The sequence below is a fragment of the Lissotriton helveticus genome, chromosome 3_1, assembly GCF_964261635.1.
Source record: "Lissotriton helveticus chromosome 3_1, aLisHel1.1, whole genome shotgun sequence".
Lineage (NCBI taxonomy): Eukaryota > Metazoa > Chordata > Amphibia > Caudata > Salamandridae > Lissotriton > Lissotriton helveticus.
This window is the reverse complement of record NC_136061.1, coordinates 951,727,407-951,747,730: the sequence shown is the minus strand read 5'-3', so window position 1 is coordinate 951,747,730 and position 20,324 is coordinate 951,727,407. Positions and strand designations below refer to the sequence as shown.

The 20,324-nt window shown below is 43.9% G+C and overlaps 1 long non-coding RNA gene across 1 annotated transcript in view; it reads left to right on the top strand.

The window, feature by feature from the left end:
- Positions 1-19,480, top strand: part of LOC144824809 (uncharacterized) — a 100,517-nt gene extending 81,037 nt beyond the window's left edge. The window contains exons 2-3 of the long non-coding RNA XR_013609129.1: positions 3,114-3,196; positions 19,383-19,480. This is a non-coding gene — a long non-coding RNA (uncharacterized LOC144824809). The remainder of the gene's footprint in view (positions 1-3,113; positions 3,197-19,382) is intronic.
- The last annotated feature ends 844 nt before the right edge of the window (positions 19,481-20,324 follow it).

Genomic DNA, 20,324 nt, shown 5'->3' with positions numbered 1-20,324 from the left:
ACATGGGAATTTCAATGGTTTTATGCGAGTAAAATTTCAGCTAACTATAACTGGTGTAAAACCTATGGTTTTTTCAGTGAATTTAATAGGTTTTTTAAATGCTAATTCCTAACTATAACTGGTGTGAAACCTATGGTTTTCAGTGAATTTCAATGGTTTTTTAATAGCAAATCTTTATAGGTATAGAAAGTGAAAAATTTGAAAACGAATTTTATATTGTATAAATATGTAAATTTTTAATTTTTTTATTTTTAACCCGGGGGCCCTCCCAGGGCGCGTACCGGTGAACGCACGGGTAAGCACAATATTACGGCGCGCCCCGGGGCGCGTACCGGGGAGCGTCCCGTTAGCGCTATTCTCACGAACGAAAACAACATCGTGACGTATCGCGTACACGCGTGATGCGTCATATGATGCCCAGCATAATCGCAACCGAAAGCATGCGATCGCATACGATCGTGCAACGTCCTGACGCACTTACGCTGCGCACCCCGGGGCGCGTCCCGGGGCGCGACTACGGGCGCGCCCCGGGGCGCGTAGCGTAAGCGCGTCGGGTCATGTGATCTGAAAATAACACTTTTCATTGGTGCAGATCAGTTTTGGTTTCCAAATGATGAAAGCCAGGATCATGTGACTTGAAAATAACACTTTTCATTGGTTCCTAACTTTTTTTGGGGACTGAAATCCCCACCCATTTCCTTTACTTCTTGTTTCACTTTTGTGAGTGCAAGACCTGCTTTTGGCACCTGTGTCATATTTACTTCTATTATCATGGCTGCAAGAGCATCCAGCAGCAGTGATGAGACTGAGGATTTCATTGATGAGGAGGTTCCTAAACGAACTGTGAAGGAACATTTCATTTGGAAATTTTTCAAAATTCCAGAGGGGGAGAAGAAGGTAAATGCTCCAAAGGTGGAGTGTCAAATATGCCACACCATCTTATCGAGAGGAAATCCCAGAAAAAAAATACAGCTTCGGGAACTGGACGATGATACGCCACGTGTCAAGGAAACATCCCAAGAACTATGCACGGGAGAGTGTCAGGGCTCTGGCACGAGAGGCTCCCAGGGATGGTGGCTCTACTTCTACCGGTGGAGCAACACCTTATGTGCGTCGGCGTGAACAGGAGATGATACCAAATATTCAGCCTGCTTTTAATCAGGCTATATTAAAATGCCGAAAATGTGACCATCTTCTTTGCTATGGGGAGCAAAGTGTCACACTCATGGTTCGAGCTCTCGAGAACCACCGCTGCTATCCCCAGGCCTAATTTTTTATTTTTTTTTGGCTCCTGTTGAGCTGGTTCCAGTTCCCTGTTTTTGTTTTTGATTAAAAAAAAAGAAGAAAAACAAAAGTTCTTTTCAGAGCTACCTCCAATTCTCATCAAAGAGCTGTGTTCTTAAAAAAATGAAAAAGAACTCCCTCCAATGTATTAAAAAATGCTACATTTGTAAAGAAGTCTGTCATTATTTTATCTCCAGGGTACGCTCCCCGGTGCGCGTACCGGGCGCTCCCCCCGTGAAAACCGAAAAAAAAGTAAATGTTTTTTTGGACCCGCGGGACCCTTTTATGGCCCCCACATCAAACCTAGGGGGTCAGGGGGGGTCTACCCTGCCCCTTTTGGTTATTTCCCCCTTTGTTTTTGCCACCTCTTGTGTCTCGATCCTACCAAGACACAAGATGGCGGCCGCTCCAAACTGTTTGGAATGTTTACAGACACCCGAGAGCCAATCAGCTTTCCGTGCGCAAGTCGCGTGGCGCGCCCGGAGCGCGCCCCGGTGCGCGTACAGGGGCGCGCTTACAGATATATACATTTTTTTGAACCTAAATTACTCAAAATCCTCTGGGGCACATATCTTGAGACATAGCAAAGGCACATCGGGCTACCAGTCCCTACAATTTTGCCAAGTTTGGTGAAAATCCATTCAGCCATTCGAGCTAAAAGTGCGACAGACCGCCCTATGGAAATTAACATGGTGAAAACACGTTTTGGGACCCCCTATTATCTCGGCCCCCGCTTGACGGATCCCCCCCAAACTTTCAGGGAGGGAGCGGAGAGCCGCGAGGCAAAGTTGCTGAAAAATTCAGGCTGATTCCTCAACTGGCGCCAAAGTTATTCCCAATAGAATGTTGCGATTTCCCTATGGAAATCAATCCTAACTATAACTACCTACTGGTGACCGCCAGTAGGTTATATATATATATATATATATATATATATATATATATATATATATATATATATCCGAACTCACAGGTAGCCTCAATGGAGTAAGGCCTCAAGCAGATAATTAATTCGCATTTTATTGGGCAAACTTGCAAGCAGGCAAAACAGCAGGAGACTGACATCAAATAAGTTCATTGCCAGACGCGTTTCGGGAACGTGTTTCCCTTCATCAATGGCTCCCAAACTGCCGATTTGCAAAACAGTATCGCTGCACAGTTTTTAAGTTCCAGGGTCCCGCCCCAGTGGGCGTAGCCTTCACGGCATTCTGGTTCCTGTAGTACAGAGGGTGTTCCCCAGTGGGTCTGTCCTGCAAGGCAGTAAAGATTAAAAAAGTTATTACCCAAGTGGGTTGAGGCAGAATTCCAGCAGGACAGACCCACTGGGGAACACCCTCTGTACTACAGGAACCAGAATGCCGTGAAGGCTACGCCCACTGGGGCGGGACCCTGGAACTTAAAAACTGTGCAGCGATACTGTTTTGCAAATCGGCAGTTTGGGAGCCATTGATGAAGGGAAACACGTTCCTGAAACGCGTCTGGCAATGAACTTATTTGATGTCAGTCTCCTGCTGTTTTGCCTGCTTGCAAGTTTGCCCAATAAAATGCGAATTAATTATCTGCTTGAGGCCTTACTCCATTGAGGCTACCTGTGAGTTCGGATGTAATAGCGGCTGTTGCCCAGCCGCGGAGTGGGGTCCACTGCGGAGCGGGTCCGTGCTGTCTCCACGTGGAGCTGGCAGCACGGAAAGCAGGCATGCTGGCTCCATATGCAGGATGGAGCTACTATGATGTTCGTGTTGGGATACTGTAAAGCGGGGCAGGCGGCCGCTGGAATTCTGCCTCAACCCACTTGGGTAATAACTTTTTTAATCTTTACTGCCTTGCAGGACAGACCCACTGGGGAACACCCTCTGTACTACAGGAACCAGAATGCCAATCTGCTTGAGGCCTTACTCCATTGAGGCTACCTGTGAGTTCGGATATATATATATATATATATATATATATATATATATATATATATATATATATATATATATATATATGTGTGTGTGTGTGTGTGTGTCTGTGTGTGTGTGTGTGTGTGTGTGTTTAGATATCTATGTCTATGTAGTACATGCTTATGATGTAGTTGATGTTTGTATTGTACTGAGCTAAGTGTATTAAGGGTTTATGGTTTACCTCATCATGTGTCAATAGTGGTCAAGATAGATTAAGTGTAAGATAAGGTAGTATAGGATCATGTTAATGATAGCTACTGTAGGTTAGTTAGGATTAGGTAGCGTTTTTAGATATTAGGTTTTACATTTAAATAAAGTAATCATTATTCTCTAGTTGGACATTATTTATTTGTCATGAGTTGATACTATTGTGTTAGGTAATTACATGATGTTGAATTTGTCCCAAGTATATTGAAGGAATATGTTGCATTGTTCGAGTTATCTGGACAACTCTAGGTCTTCCTCACAGTAGAGTATGGACTCATTTCCATAACTTTGACACTAATTGGGGCTCAGTATTTGATTTTATAGACAGCGGCACAGGCAATCTCCTTACTGTAGCCCCCTTTGTGAAAGGGAAAAGGCAGGTAAGTGATGGGTTTAACATTTTACTACAGATTGCTACTTCCTGCCTGTGCTGGGACACAAACTGCTGCCTAGCACTAACACAGACACACTTGCACTATTGTGCCTTGTTGGCTGGTTAATAATTGTGCAGAAAGTCACACTTGCCTGGACAACATCCATCCTCATTGGCATTTACTTTTTGCTAAGTGTGCCACAACATGCAGCTAACTTAAAAAGAGCTAGCAATGTTTTTTGTCCATATATCTCCCAGTTTTCCCTCCGCTGCACTTATGCAAAATTATATGTTCAAATGAATGAAGGAATTGAGTGTGTGGATGCATTCACATTCAACACATGCAAGGCTTATCTGTGGCTTCTCTAGGGTAGGATAACACAATTGTGCATAAATGCACAAACATAAATGCATTATTCAACATTTATCAGTACATACAGGGCCAGGCACGGTTCCCTTGCATGTCTTGGTTACTGTAATTCTTGTCATTGTGGTGCCCTTGTGCATCCTTGGGTGGCACAAATGCAATGCAAATTCATGAGGAATATAGGTAGGAGTATGTAGCCAGTATTGGTAAAATCATCCAGAATTATGTATTGGTTATTATCTTTTGTGTGAGCAGTGAGGTACTCATTGTAGATAAGGATGCTTTGCAACATTTATTTGGATCAGTGGAACAATGTTTTGGTCTCACATGTCCCACACATCCCATTTATATGTTGTAAGTATTTGTGTACTTTGTAAAACTCTCACTGTGGGTCATTCAAGAAAATGCAGCTTGTTGATACACTTTGATGTTACATTGGGAAACCACCCATTGCTCATCATACTATTGCAATGGATGAAATTGGTGTAGGGGCACATACAAAGACAGCAAGTGCAATTAACTTTAGCTCACTTTTTAAGCTTCAGAAAAGTGGCTTTGTGTTTTTAAATTACATTATGAATGCAGACTTTTGAGAAACAACCACACATCTCATAATGTTTTTAAGTTTGTTTTGATTACAGAGTTCAGATCTTCACATAACATGTAAGTAGTTAATTTTTTTTATCAATCAACACGTATGCCAATTTAAAATGTAGTGTGTGTCAAAATACGTTTGATTACACATGACTTCACATTTACATGTGTTTGTTGCGATAAGTGTGGAGGAACAAATTGCCATTAGCAAATGTACTATATTATTTTGATGCACAAGTGGACAAGATAAACTACTATAGAAACGAAGAGTACTGTACTGGATTCCAAAGTAGGTGGCATGATGTACTATACAGGAAAGACAGGAAAACTGGCCAGAGGGCAGTCACAAATGTTTATCAGGAAGTTTTTCTTCAGGAACTGGGAAACTCTATATCTTCCTCCTCTGTTGAGTGTTCTGCCTCACCTAGAAGCAGCCGCAGTCCGTGCAGGTAACAGCGGTGGGGTTGTGTAAGAGGAGATTCCGATGGACGATGCAGAGGGAAAATTATTTATTTATTTATTTAATTTTACCTCTGCCTCATCCCTCGTAATCCCCCCTTACACCGCCCCACCGCTGGTACCTGCACGGACCGCGGCTGCCTAGAAGTTGTGGTCATGTTGTTGTTTTTTTCCTCATTTGCCTCTATCGTACCATTTTGCTTTTCTCACCAGCCGAAATGTCCACAACCTCATTTGCTGACATGAGTTACCAACGTTGGAGTAGCTAAGGGGCGCCCTGGATCAATAGCTCACACCATACAGAACCCTATGCACACCAAAGCCCGGTGGAGGAAGCCAACCACCCTGGAAACAGGTGCTATCAGCCGAGGTAGAAAAAAGGGCTTAATCATAGGACCCCTCATCTAATAAATTACAAAAAAAATACTTTCATCAATTCAAAATAGGTGCCCAAAATTCCTGCCTACTACGGCCCTTAATTGAGGTATCTAACTTTGCCACATTCTTTACCGAAGATAACCAATCTTCATAACTTGGGGGAATCGGTGATACCCATAATTTACAGATCTCTCTGCGGGCCAGTAAAATCGTATAAAATACCAAATTTAGATGATTCTTATTGCTTACGCTTTCAGAGTCCATCAGACCAAAAATAACTAGTAAAGCGCTTACCTTAACTTCAATCCTCAAAAAATCAGATAACGCTTTACTCACTGCCATCCAAAAGGGCTGGATCTTTGGGCAAAGTAAAAACATGTGGAGGTCGTCTTCTTTCATGCTACAATACTTTGGACACGCCACATCTCCTCCTCGACCAAACTTCGATAGCCTCCAGGGAGACCAGTAGGCCATGTGAACGGTGAAAAGATGGTTCCTTTTGACGTATGCTGGTTTTATTATTTTATATAAAGTACGCATAGATACTTGCCATTGGTCTTCAATCGTGGTTGACGGCAAGCATCTCCCCCAAAGATCGTCTGGAAGGCTGAAGTTCCCATCCTCCATTTCCACCATGAACCAGTACCAAAGTGCGATTTCCTTAACTGGAGACCGCCTGGAAACCAATTTCCCCTCAAATTCGTTATAGTCTCCAACTTTTGTGCTAGGAGCTTGAAACCATCTTAGAACTTGGAGATATTTAAATCTTGATATTCTTTGACCTGAAATCTGATTGTATTTCTCCCAAGAGATCAACTGATCCTCGTGTAGGAGATGATTCCAAACTGCTATGCCCGCTTCCCTCAAGGATACGGCCAACGCATCTTTGGCCCATTCAGCGGACCCCGGAGAATCCCAGATAGAAGCATAATGGCTGAAATATGGCAGTTTCACTGTTCTCCTCACTCTATACCATGTCTCCGCCATACCTCTTAAGATTTTTAGTCTAACTTCTTTAAAGTAGTTTGGGTCCGCATTTTTAAACATAAAAACTCCTTCGATCAGGTTGTGACTTCTCAACTGAACCTCAAAAAGACTACCCACGTCTGAATTAGATGGTGTGAGCATAAGCATTCTTCCATTTTTTTTAAAAAAAAGAAAAAAAGACCAGGAGTACAGCAGCAGATCGGGTAACGCTAGGCCACCTTTTTCCAGCCTCCTTCTCAACTTCTTCCAAGAAATTCTTGGCCCCTTAGAAGCCCAGATGAAGGAGCTAATCTGACCCTGGAGTTTTACGAACCAAGCTTTGCAGAAGAGGAGAGGAATAGCCTCAAATAGAACAGTAAACTTTCATAGGATTACCACTTTTATGAGGTTAACCCAACCAAACAAAGTCAGAGGGAGATGCGCCCAATTTTTTAGCAGGGTAACCACTTCCTTCTTAACTATCTCAAAATTTACTTTCGTGAGTTTAACAATGTCCTGTGTAATCCTAACCCTTAAATATCTCATGTCCTCAGTGCATCTTATTCCATCTGCTGTTAGATTCCAAGTCATAATCTCAGTTTTTTGCCTATTAATCTTGTACCCTGAGATTTTCCCAAAATCGGTAGTGATTGTTAAAACAGCCTCAAGTGCACTATGAATCTCACTAGTGAAGAACAAGATATCATCTGCGTATAAGCCAATCTTTTTACTCCAACCATTGTAATGAAAATCTTGAATTCTGAATAGCCCCAAAGCCATCTAGCTAATGGCTCTATGTATAGGTCAAATAAAAGAGGGGACAAAGGGCAGCCCTGTCTTGTTCCCCTTGGTCTCTGAACTGGTTCTGTCAGGGCTCCATTAACTAGAACCCTGGCAACAGGTGCAGCATATATACCCTCCAACATTTTATATATATTTGGGCCAAGGTTAAGAGATTTGACTACTGTTTTTAAAAAGACCCAATTAACACGGTTGAACGCCTTGGCGGCATCCAGTGCCATAACCGCTAACGGGCAGATCTATTGCCCCAATAAGATTAAATGTCAATTCTTTGAGCGTTCTTCCTCGAATAAAACCCTTTTGATCTTCATGCACAACCAAGGGAATAACCCCATTAAGCCTTTCTGCAATAATTTTTGCAAATAACTTGTAGTCACACTTTAAATGTGATATTGGCCTGTATGAATCACAATTTGGGGGGATTTACCAGGTTTCAAAATTAAAGCTATGGTGGCCTCTTTCCATGAGTCTGGAAAACCCACTCTGGACATAAAAATATCATTAAACATATGTAGCAGAATCGGTGTCAAAGTATCCGCCAGGGCCCTATAAACTTCATGGGGAAGACCATCAGGTCCCGGAGCCTTCCCTTTCTTGCCCTCGCTTATTACTTTTTGTAGTTCCCCTGAACTAATCTCTTCATTCAGATACTTAGTCTTCTCCATTGGTAGCTGTTCATACGAGTCTTGCACCAACCAACTAAGTGCTTCTTCTGGGGTGACCTCTAAATCCTCCAGATAGACTTCTGCATAGTGCTTATAAAATGCCGCTTCAATAGCCTGGTTATCCGATAATAAAGTCCCGGTTCATTCACATCTGATCTCTTTAATTATGTTTTTAACTCAGTCGCTCTTGACTTTCCAGGTAATAACTTACTAGATCCTTCCCCATATATAAAATGCTCTAAACAACTTGTATCCCATCGCTCCCTAACCTTTGCTTGAATAATGGCTGACAAAGTTGTTTTCAGTGACTCAATTTCAGTTAGCCTGGCATTCTGCTGTCCCCGGTTCTCAGTGAAAATCAGACCAGACTCTAGCAACCGAATGTGTTCCTCTAAATCTAAAACCTTCTGATGGTATAATCTTCTTCTAGCTGCTGCAAGAGTACCTAGTCTGCCTCTCAAATAAGCCTTGTAAGAGTCCCAGACTATTCCCAATGAAGAGGAACCCTCATTGTTATCAAAAAACTCTATACTGTCTCTTGTTTCAATATAATAAGAGACTGTGGGTCAAGCAAGATGGAACGATCTAATGTCCATCTAGAATAAGGCCTTGCCTGGCCCAAGTTTATACAGAGAACTATAGCTGAATTATCTGAAAGGTGTACACCTATATATTGGATATCTGAAACCAGATCCCTTAACCTGTTATCAATTAGAAAATAATCGATCCTGGAATGATGTCTATATTTCTTGTTGTGAAATGTGTAACTTCTGCAGGGGCCTGCTCTCTGCCGCCAAATATCGCACAGGCCCAGTTGTTTAATCAGATGAAATACCATGGCCGACATTTTCGGATTAACTGCTGCTCTGCTATTTGAAGACCTGTCCAACTTATGGTCAATCACACCATTAAAATCCCCTGCCATAATGATCCGATCAGGAAAGTTAAGTAGCTCTGCATATAACTCTTCAACTGGACCTGTATCATCCTGATTTGAGCAGTAATAGCCTACTAAAGTGTACCTATGGCCGTAGATCTTTAACTTTGCTACCAACCATCTGCCCGAAATAGTTGACACCTTACCTTCTACAGTGATATCCATCCCCTTTTTTATCAGAATTGCAACTCCCTTAGTTACCGCCAACTGCTTTGTTACAAGTGCACTGGAGATCCATTTTTTAACTCTAAACAAATCTTGACTTTCAACCTCTGTCAAATGGGTCTCCTGCAAAATAATGACTTGTGCCCGGCAATCCCTCAGGTACTACAATATTCTCTCCTGCCTTGCTCTAACCCACAGGCCATTCACGTTCCAAGAGAGTATTCTTATGTCATTAACTACTTTCTTGGACAGAGTCGGGAATTTTTATGCTGAATCAAAGGCAGGCTCGAGACTAAAATATTAGTATGGCAAATGAGGATTTTTTTTTGTTTGTTTCCCTTGATGCCCCCCACCCTGTGCCCAACAACAGAAAAACCTTCCAACCACCCCGGAAAACCCTCCCCTGACTTTCCAGCATAGGAAGCCCTATGGGGACCCTTCCCCCAGAGTTACATCAGATATACATCCAAAAGCACTATAACTAAAAGAGAAAGGAAAGAAAAACAGGTATAAATTAAACCTAAACAAACAGTTGTTCTTGCAATCATTTTCTTCTTTTTTTTTGTTAGAATTCGTATTCTGAAGCTAACATTTTGGTACACCACTAGATTATCAAGGAATATGCTCCTTACTGGGACCCTGACTGTAGACCCTCCAAAAACCTATCCACTTCAACAAAACGAAAGGAGTGTATCTTATTATTAAGCATTACCTTCAACATCGCTGGACATTTTAACTGCACAGACGCACCAAGCTTCCTAAGAGGGTCAATTCTCTTGCCTAGCTCCCATTGCCTATTGGAGGTTTCGGTCGAGATATCTGATCTAATTTCGAACTCCATCTATCTCCTTCCCCTTTTTCGACAGGGCACGAGACAGAATCTTCTCCTTAAGGGAGTAAGTCAAGAAGTTTACCAGGATCCTCCTAGGTTTAGCTCTATTCGGGTTAGGCCTATAGGGGTCCCTGTGTATTCTCTGTATGTCCTTGCTTATCTCCTCCTCCAATTCTTCAATAAGTAGCTCTTTTTCAATCAGGTGAACAATATCGGATTTAATGTCCTCCCCTTCTTTGCCCTCTGGTATCCTCAGAAACTTCAGATTATTTCTTCTCTGAAAATGTTCTAATCTTTCTAGCCTCTCCTGTTGTTCTCTATCCCTCTTTTTTAAAACCTCTAGTTCAGCTGCATTACCCTCTACTGGTTCTTTAAGAAATCTTTACTTCCCATTCAAGGATCACAGTTCTTGAACTTAGGTCGACAAACTTTTTCTCCAAATTGTCACAGACACCTCTAATGTCTTTCTGATTACACTCAGAGACTTCGAAACGATTTTTTATTTCCATCGTGAGAGTTTTGAGAAGATTAGCAATAGAGATATCTTCTTTGGGAAGATTTTCCAAGTGGGAACACAGATCCTTACTGGTCGAATTAGTAGATATTTCGTCTTCCACATGACTTGCAAGGTCATTTGCCGGGCCAAAACCCAGGGAAAACTCATCGGGGACAGATTCTATGGCCAAAACCTGATAACGGTTTGGAGAGACATCATTTGACCAACACCCAAACTTGAGGCCTGTTCCAAGACAGACGCAGGGGCAGAGGCAGAGACGGAGGGAGAGGTGGAGGACCAAGACAACAAGTCATCCCCATTCCCGTGTTAACACTGTTCAATCCTTGCATCGATCTTGGGATGGAGGCTATTATTTAGGATTACAGTCTTTGGTAGAATTTTAAAGTAAGTCCTTAATGACGGAGTAACCTTGATTTTACATTCAAGACTTAATCTATCCTTAATTAGTTTACTACGTGTTGCTGTCCCTGTCTCTGTGTCCTTGACCAGACGCTCCTTTGTTGTTCTGGCAGGTTTTTGATTATCTTTTATTACCTATGTCCCATCGGCTTTAGTTCCGGAATCCACTTTGCTTGGGGCAACCACTGCTTCTACAACCTCAAGGTTAGCAGCCAGAGCACTTCTTAACGTGTACCTGGTCAGTCCTGGACCCTCCTTAGCCCCCACCAGCCCCTTCCTTCTGTCTCTATAAGATTTAGAACTCATACAATTTAGATCAAGGCAAGTGGGGCAAGAGGGTTCAGGACTAACACTAGGGGAGATACAATCCAAAGCCCCAACCTTATTCAGAAGAGTGTCCCGCTTATTCTGCCTAGTAATAACCACTGGTGCAAGAGATATCCCCGCAGATTTCCTTGCAGCTTTCTGTGCCACTGTGTGAGCTTCTATCTCCTCAGCGTGTATCCGAGGGCTGAGCTTAGAGGGATTGGCGCTGGTGCTGATCTGCCCATCATCAACCCCCCCTCCCCCGGAAGGAAATTCGGGAAGCAGCGCGTCTTCCTCTTCTGAGCTCCAGTGCGTGCATCAACGGTTGACCTCCCGCCGTCAAACAATGCCGCCGGGGAGGGGAAACGCGCAGAGGACGACCCAGGTAACGTTATACTTTCCCCCTGTAAATCGCCGGCGCCGTCCCTGCTTCTATGACTTCCATCGCATAAGTCAATAAGTCAGACTCCACAGCGCTCCGCGGTGCACAGAACAGACGCCCGCGACATGGTGCAATACTGCCAGGTTATTAATCAGAACGTTACCTAGGGAGAGCTCATATGGTATGATTCAGTTAATCCTACACCTCCGTAGGCTGCTTTCTTTTGTTTTCTCCTATTATCTACTATTAAACTGCATAGTTTGTCACTAAAATTGCAAAGAGTGCTCCTCTAGGTTCCGGGCTCCTACGACCCGCACGTTAGCTGGCCGCCATGTTTTCTACTCCAGGAGCCTGTGTGCTATTCTTGATGTGTCGCCTAGAAGTTGTGGTGTTGGAATGGGAGGCAGCTGAGTTTCTGTGAACTCAGGCATCCAAACTTCAGAGGCAGAAGATGTAAATACCATTTTCTCAACAACCTTTGTGAGTGGAGTAAGGCAGCATGGTAGCTCCTGGCAAGGGTTCGCTGGTTAGCCAATAAAGCAACAACATTGCTATTGAGAGCAGTCATTGATGCTATAAAGGAGTTAATCTTGGCCTCCAGGAACTGGCTGGATGTATTGATGGCTTCCAGCTGCCTCACTACTTCACTGGTATCAAATGTAGAAGGCTGGTGTTGTTGTTACTTCTATATCATGACACCAGTGCTATGTGGTAGAGAGTCATCAATCCCATGGTGTCAAGAGTAGGTGTTTGTGATAGTCTTTGTCAACCCCTTATTAGCGTTCAGACAACTACAGACTCCTTCAAGATTTCCTGCTATGGTCTCCACTCCTCACCAGACTTCATCCCCATGTTATATTCCATATAGGTGCCCTGATATAGGCCCAGGTAACTTCATAACCCTTCACCTATATTCTTCCCTACATTACACTTATAAAGGTTTACAGGGACTGACCTTTTACCTAGATACAAAACTGCATTCAGAACACGGGTTTTTCCCTAGTTCGAAAATCTCATACATTATGCATGAGGATTCTTGGAAGCACAGCAGGACTACCATCTCCTGTACAATATCTATGTATAAAGTTCATGCCCAACGTCATCCTTAGGCCGACACAGAAATACGGCGAGGTAGGACCCCTGGGGAGACCTATGGGTATATATACATCACATCTTGCAAAGATAGACAGAGGAGACCAGGACTTCCCGGCCCGACACACTGATTCGAGATGCTGAGGTTCCTGTATGCTGATACTCCAGATCGCAGTGGTCTAACATCCCTCACAGGGTGTCCAATCCAAGACCTAGAAGGGGTCCTAAAGTCCCCCAAGGGGAGCACTGGAAATTTTGAAAGTGTTTATGACCCACCGTGAACCACAGGTAGCGCGATTGGCCAACAGGATGGGAATATGAATTAGGCATCCTGCAAGTCCATCGCTACCATCCAGTCTCCGGGTTCCAGGGCAGACAGGACCTGAGCAAGGGTGAGCACATTGAATTTCTCCTTTTTGAGGAAGAAATTGAGGGCTCTGAGGTCTAGGATAGGACGAAGCCCTTCGTCCTTCTTGGGGACCAGAAATTAGCGGGAATAGCAACCACTGCCTACTACGAGCCCGGGGACCATCTCTATAGCTCCCTTGGCCAAGACAGTCTTGACTTGCTCGCGTAGCAAAGCAAGGTGATCCACCGTCAGCTGATCGTACACTGGAGGCATAGACGGAGGAGTAGTCTCGAAGGAGAAGGAATAGCCCCTTCGGACTATTTGCAACACCCACCTGCCCGACGTAATCTCCCTCCACTGGTGAAGATGATGGCGTACTCTGCCTCCAATTGGCCGAGAGTGATCCTGGGAAACCAGACTAGGAAAGTTTTGGGGTGGAGAAGGGGATTGTGGCTTCGCTAGACTTCTGTTTCCCCGACCCACGGGGCTGGTGTGAACCGAGGCCACAGTCCTCTGGCCAGAATAGGGGTGGCATGGCTGACAGCCGCTTTCGTAGAAAGGAGGGAAAAGCAGGTGAAGCCCTCGGGGTGATGAGGCCCAAAGACTTGGCTGTGGCCCGCAAGTCTTTGAAGTGCTCAAGGGCAGCATCCACCTTGTCTCTGAAGAGACGGGAACCATCAAAGGGCATGTCCATGAGGTCAGCCTGGACATCCCCTGAAAAAACAGAGGTTCTCAACCAGGCGTGTCAATAAACAGCCAGCGTTGTGGAAATCACTCTACCAGAGTCTGTTGTGTTCCAGCCTCATCTGATGGTGAACTTAGCTGCGTCTCTCCTGTCTGATGTGGACTGGGAGAGTGCTACCCGTTACTCTGGGTAGCACCTGCGCAACCGTATCCCATATCGAATGGGAGTAACACCACAAAAGGCATGCAGTGTTCACCAACCGCAATGCCAGACTGGTGTAAGAAAAACCTTTATTTACCGAAGTTCTCCAGTCTCTTGGATTCCCTGTCCTGAGGTGCAAAAGGAACGTGCCACAGGAAGTGGTAGCTTGGACCACCAAGCTCTGAGGGGTGGAATGAGTGGTGAGGAAAAGTGGGTCGCTGGTGCAAGGTGATGGCGGCGGGCGATCGTTCTATTCACAGGAGCCCCTGTCCTGGGTTTGCACCAGGTTCCCGGAAGGACGTCTGTTAAGGCCTCATTGAAATGCAGTAGGGCTTTCGAGCTGGAGACCACAGGCTGCAGGACCTCTGTCAAGACATAAGTCTTGACTGCCATTGTAGGAAGCTGTATGTCAAGGACCTCCATAGCCCTATGCACCGCCATGGCAAAAAATGCTCCCTCCTTCATAGCCAGGGTAGGAGGGGAAAGCATGCCAGAGGTGTCAAAACCATTGGCATCACCCGGTACCCATACCAGTCCAAATCTTGTTGGTGCCGGATTTCTAATGGATCCTGCTCCCCTCCTAATACGCTTCCTCCATCCCTAACTCTACAAAATAAGGCAGGGTGAATGGCATGGAGCAGTACGGCTTCGTCTGAGCCGGTCTTAGTATTAGAGGACCCCGAACAACTCTGTGTTGTCAGGAATGAGGATCGCGGAGGCGCTGCCAGTGGGCGCCGGCGATGCAGATGACCTCGGCACTGGACAAAACGCTGCGGAAGGTCGCTGTGGAAGTGCGACCAGCGTCGGTCCGGACCCTGGAGCGACTCCAATTGGAAGCTGTGGCGCCAAGGATGGAGCCGCCGGCATGGGCACCGCTAGGGCCCTTCCGTCTTCTGAGACTGGGGGGGCCTGAAGGCGCGCCGGCAGGGTCAGGCCGCCCAAATATGGCACACATGGCATCATAAAAATCCTTCAGCTGGGCTCCCAGAAAGGAGGGGAAACGTGGAGCCAACCCAGGCACCCGCTCCACAGAGCGGGGCCTCGAACACCAAGGCGAAGTCGAAGTACACTTCTACTTCTTGTGCTTTTTGTGGTGCCTCTTACCTGATTTCGACGTTTTCGATGAAGAGGACTTCGACTCACTAGAGCAGTGCTCGACCTTCCTCTCGACCTGGGCCGGATCGAGACTGATGATGCAACATTCGCTGTGCTGGCTGCCGGGCTGCCAGAAGCTTTAGGCACTGCTCCCTCAAAGCCTTCGGCAACATGGCAGTCGGGACATGACTTGGAGTTGTGGTTGTGCTCCAGGCAGCAATGACAAACCAAATGGGGGTCCTTGACCCACATGGCGCGGTGACAGGCACCACATGGCTTGAACCCCAAAGTCTTCTTACTCTGCATAGCTCTTAAACACAACAACGAAGTCGACAAAGTAAAAAAAAGTCTGTCAAAAAATGACAGGGGGTAGCTCTCTTCAAAGGATCGGTGCTGGCTGGCGCAGAAAGAAAAGAACTGGAGTCAGCGATCCGGAGTGGCGTTTATATTGACGATGCGAACGTCACGATGGCAGTGATGAACACACAACGCCAACTATGTCACGCGGAGTCGAGTGACGCCACCTACAGGCACGCAGCGGTATTGCTAAGAAAAATCTTCCGGATCCAGCCTGACGCCTGGAAGTTCAAAGGTAAGGAATCTGTGGCTAGGTGTGTATATCACATAATGGCAATTTTGAGGTGACAAATAAGAGGTGCTCGTTCTCTGTCAGATCACTGATTAGTATCTGGTTCGCCTCCTCACTGAAGTTGGACTTCCTCTTTCCCTGCGACTACGGGTTGAGGTTGTTGCCCTCCATGCTTCCAGGGGCACCTTCTATGCTTCTCTGTATTGAGGAGCATTGGTTGTGTAAATTTCGTTGCTTTTTTTCACACAATCCTGTGTCGCAAAGCACTCCTGTGACAAGCAATGCAGATTTGGGGCACGTAAAGGTGCTTTACGACAAACAAATCAACTTTGTGTCACACAGGTAGTAGTTGCGTTGAGGCACTCTGCGCCATTCTCGACACCTTTGCGTTGAAATTTGTGATGCCTCTCTGGTTCTTGCGCCATGGTGAGCTGCCCCATAAATACTGCGTATCTATGGTGCGTGGAAATGCCGCAGCACAGCACAGAAATGTCTGATGCAGCGCTGCGCAACACAGCATCGCTTCAGTAATGATAAATCGGCCACAAAATTTGTGAATCCAAATATTGTAATTTACAAACGTTTACAGTATTTGCCCAGCCACACTGCCCTCCAACAACAACTAAGGAACAAAGCACAAATGCAGGAGCTCCTCTTTAGAAGCTCAAAGCTGTCCTTGCTTAGGTGTTACTGATCAAACACGCTGCATTTGAGCTTTCAGTGCAACAGACTCCAACCAACCCCTTCATTAAACTACCATCAACTGTGATAACAAACCACCGGCTAATAATCTCCCACATATTGGGAAATTCATTCTAGAAAGGTCATCGAAGACGGAAGCAGAAAATACATGACTCTAGATCACTGTGCACCTGGGACTTGATTGAAATGTTGATGTGCTAGTGAAAAAAACTGTAAACCCACAACAAACCACTGAACCATCACCCCAGCAAAAAACCAATATGTGCTCGGTTCTAAGATTAGCAACTTGGCCTTCATTCATAAGTAATATGTATATTGCCGTAAGCAGCAAACTGACCCCAGAATTATCCGGGAAGCTTAATCTAAATGTCAAGTGCCCCTTGGGGGAGGAAGGCCCTTGTAAGTTTGCCTTGACTGATGATCCACAATGTTTGCTTTAATGCTATTTCACCTTTTAAATACCGCAGCTTCCCACCCTCTTCACACAAACGGGGGGAATCAACGTGCTTTTGTGTACACTGTGCAATAGTTCCTGGGTGTAATTCAGGAAGCGAAAAAACGAGTATCTCAACACCGTAAACATGTAATGTAGGTTAGTAATGCTAGTGATTCCAAAATAAATATTGCTGGGATCAAAAAAACCTCTATATATGTGGAGGAAACACTATTTCCGCCCAGTTCCCACGTATGTCAATCATAAGATAGTGGGCCTCTCTGCTTTACAGAGAATAAAGCAGCATTTATTGTGTGCCAGTGATTGCAGGTGGTAGACACCAGCACTCATTTTGGGTGATCGGCACTATCTTTCTTGATTAGACTTTAACTCAGAGCAAGGGAGAGAAAGACTGAAAAGGAAGAAAGGAGAAGGGGGAGAAAGGTAGGAAAACAGTGGGAAAGGGAGAAAGCAGAGATGAAAAATAACCTCCACGAGTGGGATGAAAAAGCATGAGATTTAGAGTGGTGGAGCAAAGAGTCATGAAGTGGAATCAAGATTAGCAGTCTTAGTATTTCGTAATCCTGGTATTTTACAGCACTGACAGCGAGCTTCCAAGCAACTTTAGTTATTCATGATTTTATATTTTATTTAAACGAAGCAATGCAAATAATGCAGTTTTGTTCCCACGTGCATCTAATGCTCCACGCAGATCTATGACAGTCTCTACTCAGCACCTTTCCATTTTTAATCCATAAATGAGCAATACTCTATCTTCCCAGCCACTAGCCATTATGACTGACCTCCAAACAAAACCATGAAAAAAATCAAATATATCAATAAATCACTTTAACACCAGTCAATAGCTACCCCAGAACCATAAATAGGGTCACTAAAAGTGCTATGGGACCATACAAAAGGGAGTAAAGCCCTACATGTAACATACCATAAAATGGCATTTTCTAAAGCATTACCAAGCTTAGGCCAAACGGGCCATTCTTCCACATTTGCTGTCACTAACCCTTCCTAAACAGGAAAACCTTTTGGAACATTAAGAGGGAATCAGTAATAAAGAAGGACATAGGGGCAGATTTACAATAACTGGCGCATCCCTGCATATCAGCAGGGATGTGTCAGTTATTGTGCACCACGGCTCCGCCATCATGGATGTACCGCATTTACAATGCAGCACACCATAGGGCAAAAACGGCACAGATGCATCACGCATCTGTGCCGTAAAGGCGGTACATTGCTGGAGTTGCGTTGCAAGCGCAACGCAGCTCCAGCAATGCTCTGGGGGACCCCATCTTTACAATGCTGCGTCAATCCTTACGCCTGCTTCAAACAGGCGCAGGGTTTTGACGCAGCATGGGCTCAAAAGGGACTTTGTGAAATCTTGTAGATTTCACTCAGTCGCTGTTGAAGGCGTTCCTGCGCAGGAACGCCTACTTCTCGCGCAGGGTTTTACAACATACGTATCTCCCAGATGGGTCACGTTGTAAATACCCCACAGTATGGCTCATCTTTTGCGCCGCCTCTGTGTCACAAAAGTGACGTAACAGTGGTGTTAAAGAGGCGCAAGGGGCTTGTAAATCTTCCCCCCAAGTGTTAAAGTTAGACTCAGTTCCGGCATGCACCTTATTAGTTATAAGTCACTTGCGCTTCAGCTATATCATTGAGACATAGATTTTGTCACATGTAGTCCAGCTAATGCATAAAGTTCTTCTCTAGCAGACAAGATTCATAGAATCAGCTCTCAATACATCTTGAGATCAACCATTTTATGTATCAACAATCCAGTCCCATCTAATCAAACTATCAGTTCTGCCACTCGAATCTATTCTATACTCACTCATTTGCTGTCTCCCACCTGGCACGCTTCACTCAAAGCTATCCATTCTAGCAATACAACTTTAATGTAACTTCTCTCGTCTTTCCCTCCAGTCGATCTCCAACTTTCAATGCTGAAAATCTAGCCTTATCCATCAATCCTTCATCTACCATTTTAGAAAGCATATGCATACATAATCCTGACCAGATTATTAAGTAAAGAGATGGAAGGATAAACTGCTATTTCATAAATACCTTCCCACCAATAAGCTTTAAACAGAGCTAGGTGTGATTCGATACTTACTCAAGGACACTATAAATGGGTTGAAAATGTATATTGTGAATTTACAGTAATACATTGAGACTGTACTACAATTTAATGTTTGCAAACACAAATATTGATAATTCTGATATAGTTAAACAAAATTAGGAGTAAATTATTATTTTCAAATTGAACATTGCAACTTGGTATCTATTCTACATAGATGGAGCAAAACAAAATGTAAAACTAATTACATTATTGTTGAAAAATATAATGCAATAGCTGCATTTAATTAGTGGCTATGAATCTTCACCGTCTTAGAGGTGGTTAATTGTCCTCCACAAGTGAGTATGTTCAGCCATACATATGCTTGCCTGTGAGACACGTGTCCATGTGACACATTATGTTGAATTGCTGAGGACTATATTCACTCTCTACCTTCCATGATACTTCACAGTTCTTGTACTCTGGTGACCTGTCTTTAAAATATAGTTGATTACAAAATGTACTACTCCTTCATTGTACACTGGTATAGCTTTGTAATACCTTTCAAAGACATTATTTTTCAGAGCAAGTATTTCTTTTGGCAAAAACCCTTCAACACAGACAATGACACTTACTGCTTTGTGGTCTGGCGCCATTCAGACAGTGCTGAAAGAATACAGGTGGGGATACAGAATAGGATATAAATGTGGAAGAAATTATTATTAGGGCTCCCGGTTTTATAGGATTTATGTTTTTTAACATTTCCATATGCATATTTATCCATATTAATTTTTTGGCCTTCTTATTGGTATTTATTCATATTTATTTTGTGTTTTGTGAATAAATGACGTTGTAAAATTGCATATTCAACATTTATTTAACTGATGAACATGCATTTAAACTTTGATGCCTATCGTGTTTTCGCAAATTAGGAAGCCAGATATAAGATAACAATACACCCACAAGTGAATTTTAGCATTATACTACAAATTTATATTGTCATTTTCACTTCTTTAAGGAAATGTCATCTTGTTTTTTTTAACACCCCCAGGGTGTCTATCTTCTCGGCTGTTGGCTCGGAATTCATGCAAGGCAGCACGGAGAGTCACTTAAAAAAAGACCAATTGTCTGTATTTTTCAGCTTTGAAAAATGAATGCAGACAAAAAGCATATCGCTTTCTGTCTGTGTTTTTCTATAAAACTCAGGAAAAACAGAAAACTGGAAGCCTTATTATGATGTCCTCTACACGTGGTTTCATGATCAAAGAGAACCCAGTCATTACCCCCAGGTTTCGCATTTTGAGTACAAGTGAGAATTGTTGCTGTTTGGACCATTACAAAGCGGTAGACCCAGAAAACCATATTTAGCTAGTAAATTTGGAAGGCAGCTGGAATTCCATATTACATTAGTTTAAACTTGAGAATTTGACTTTCTAACATTTTACTCGAATGTGACCAAGGGAGTCATTCTGAGCTATCGAGGCATTTCCTGAGGCTTATGATTAGCTAGGGGCAATCGATTTATC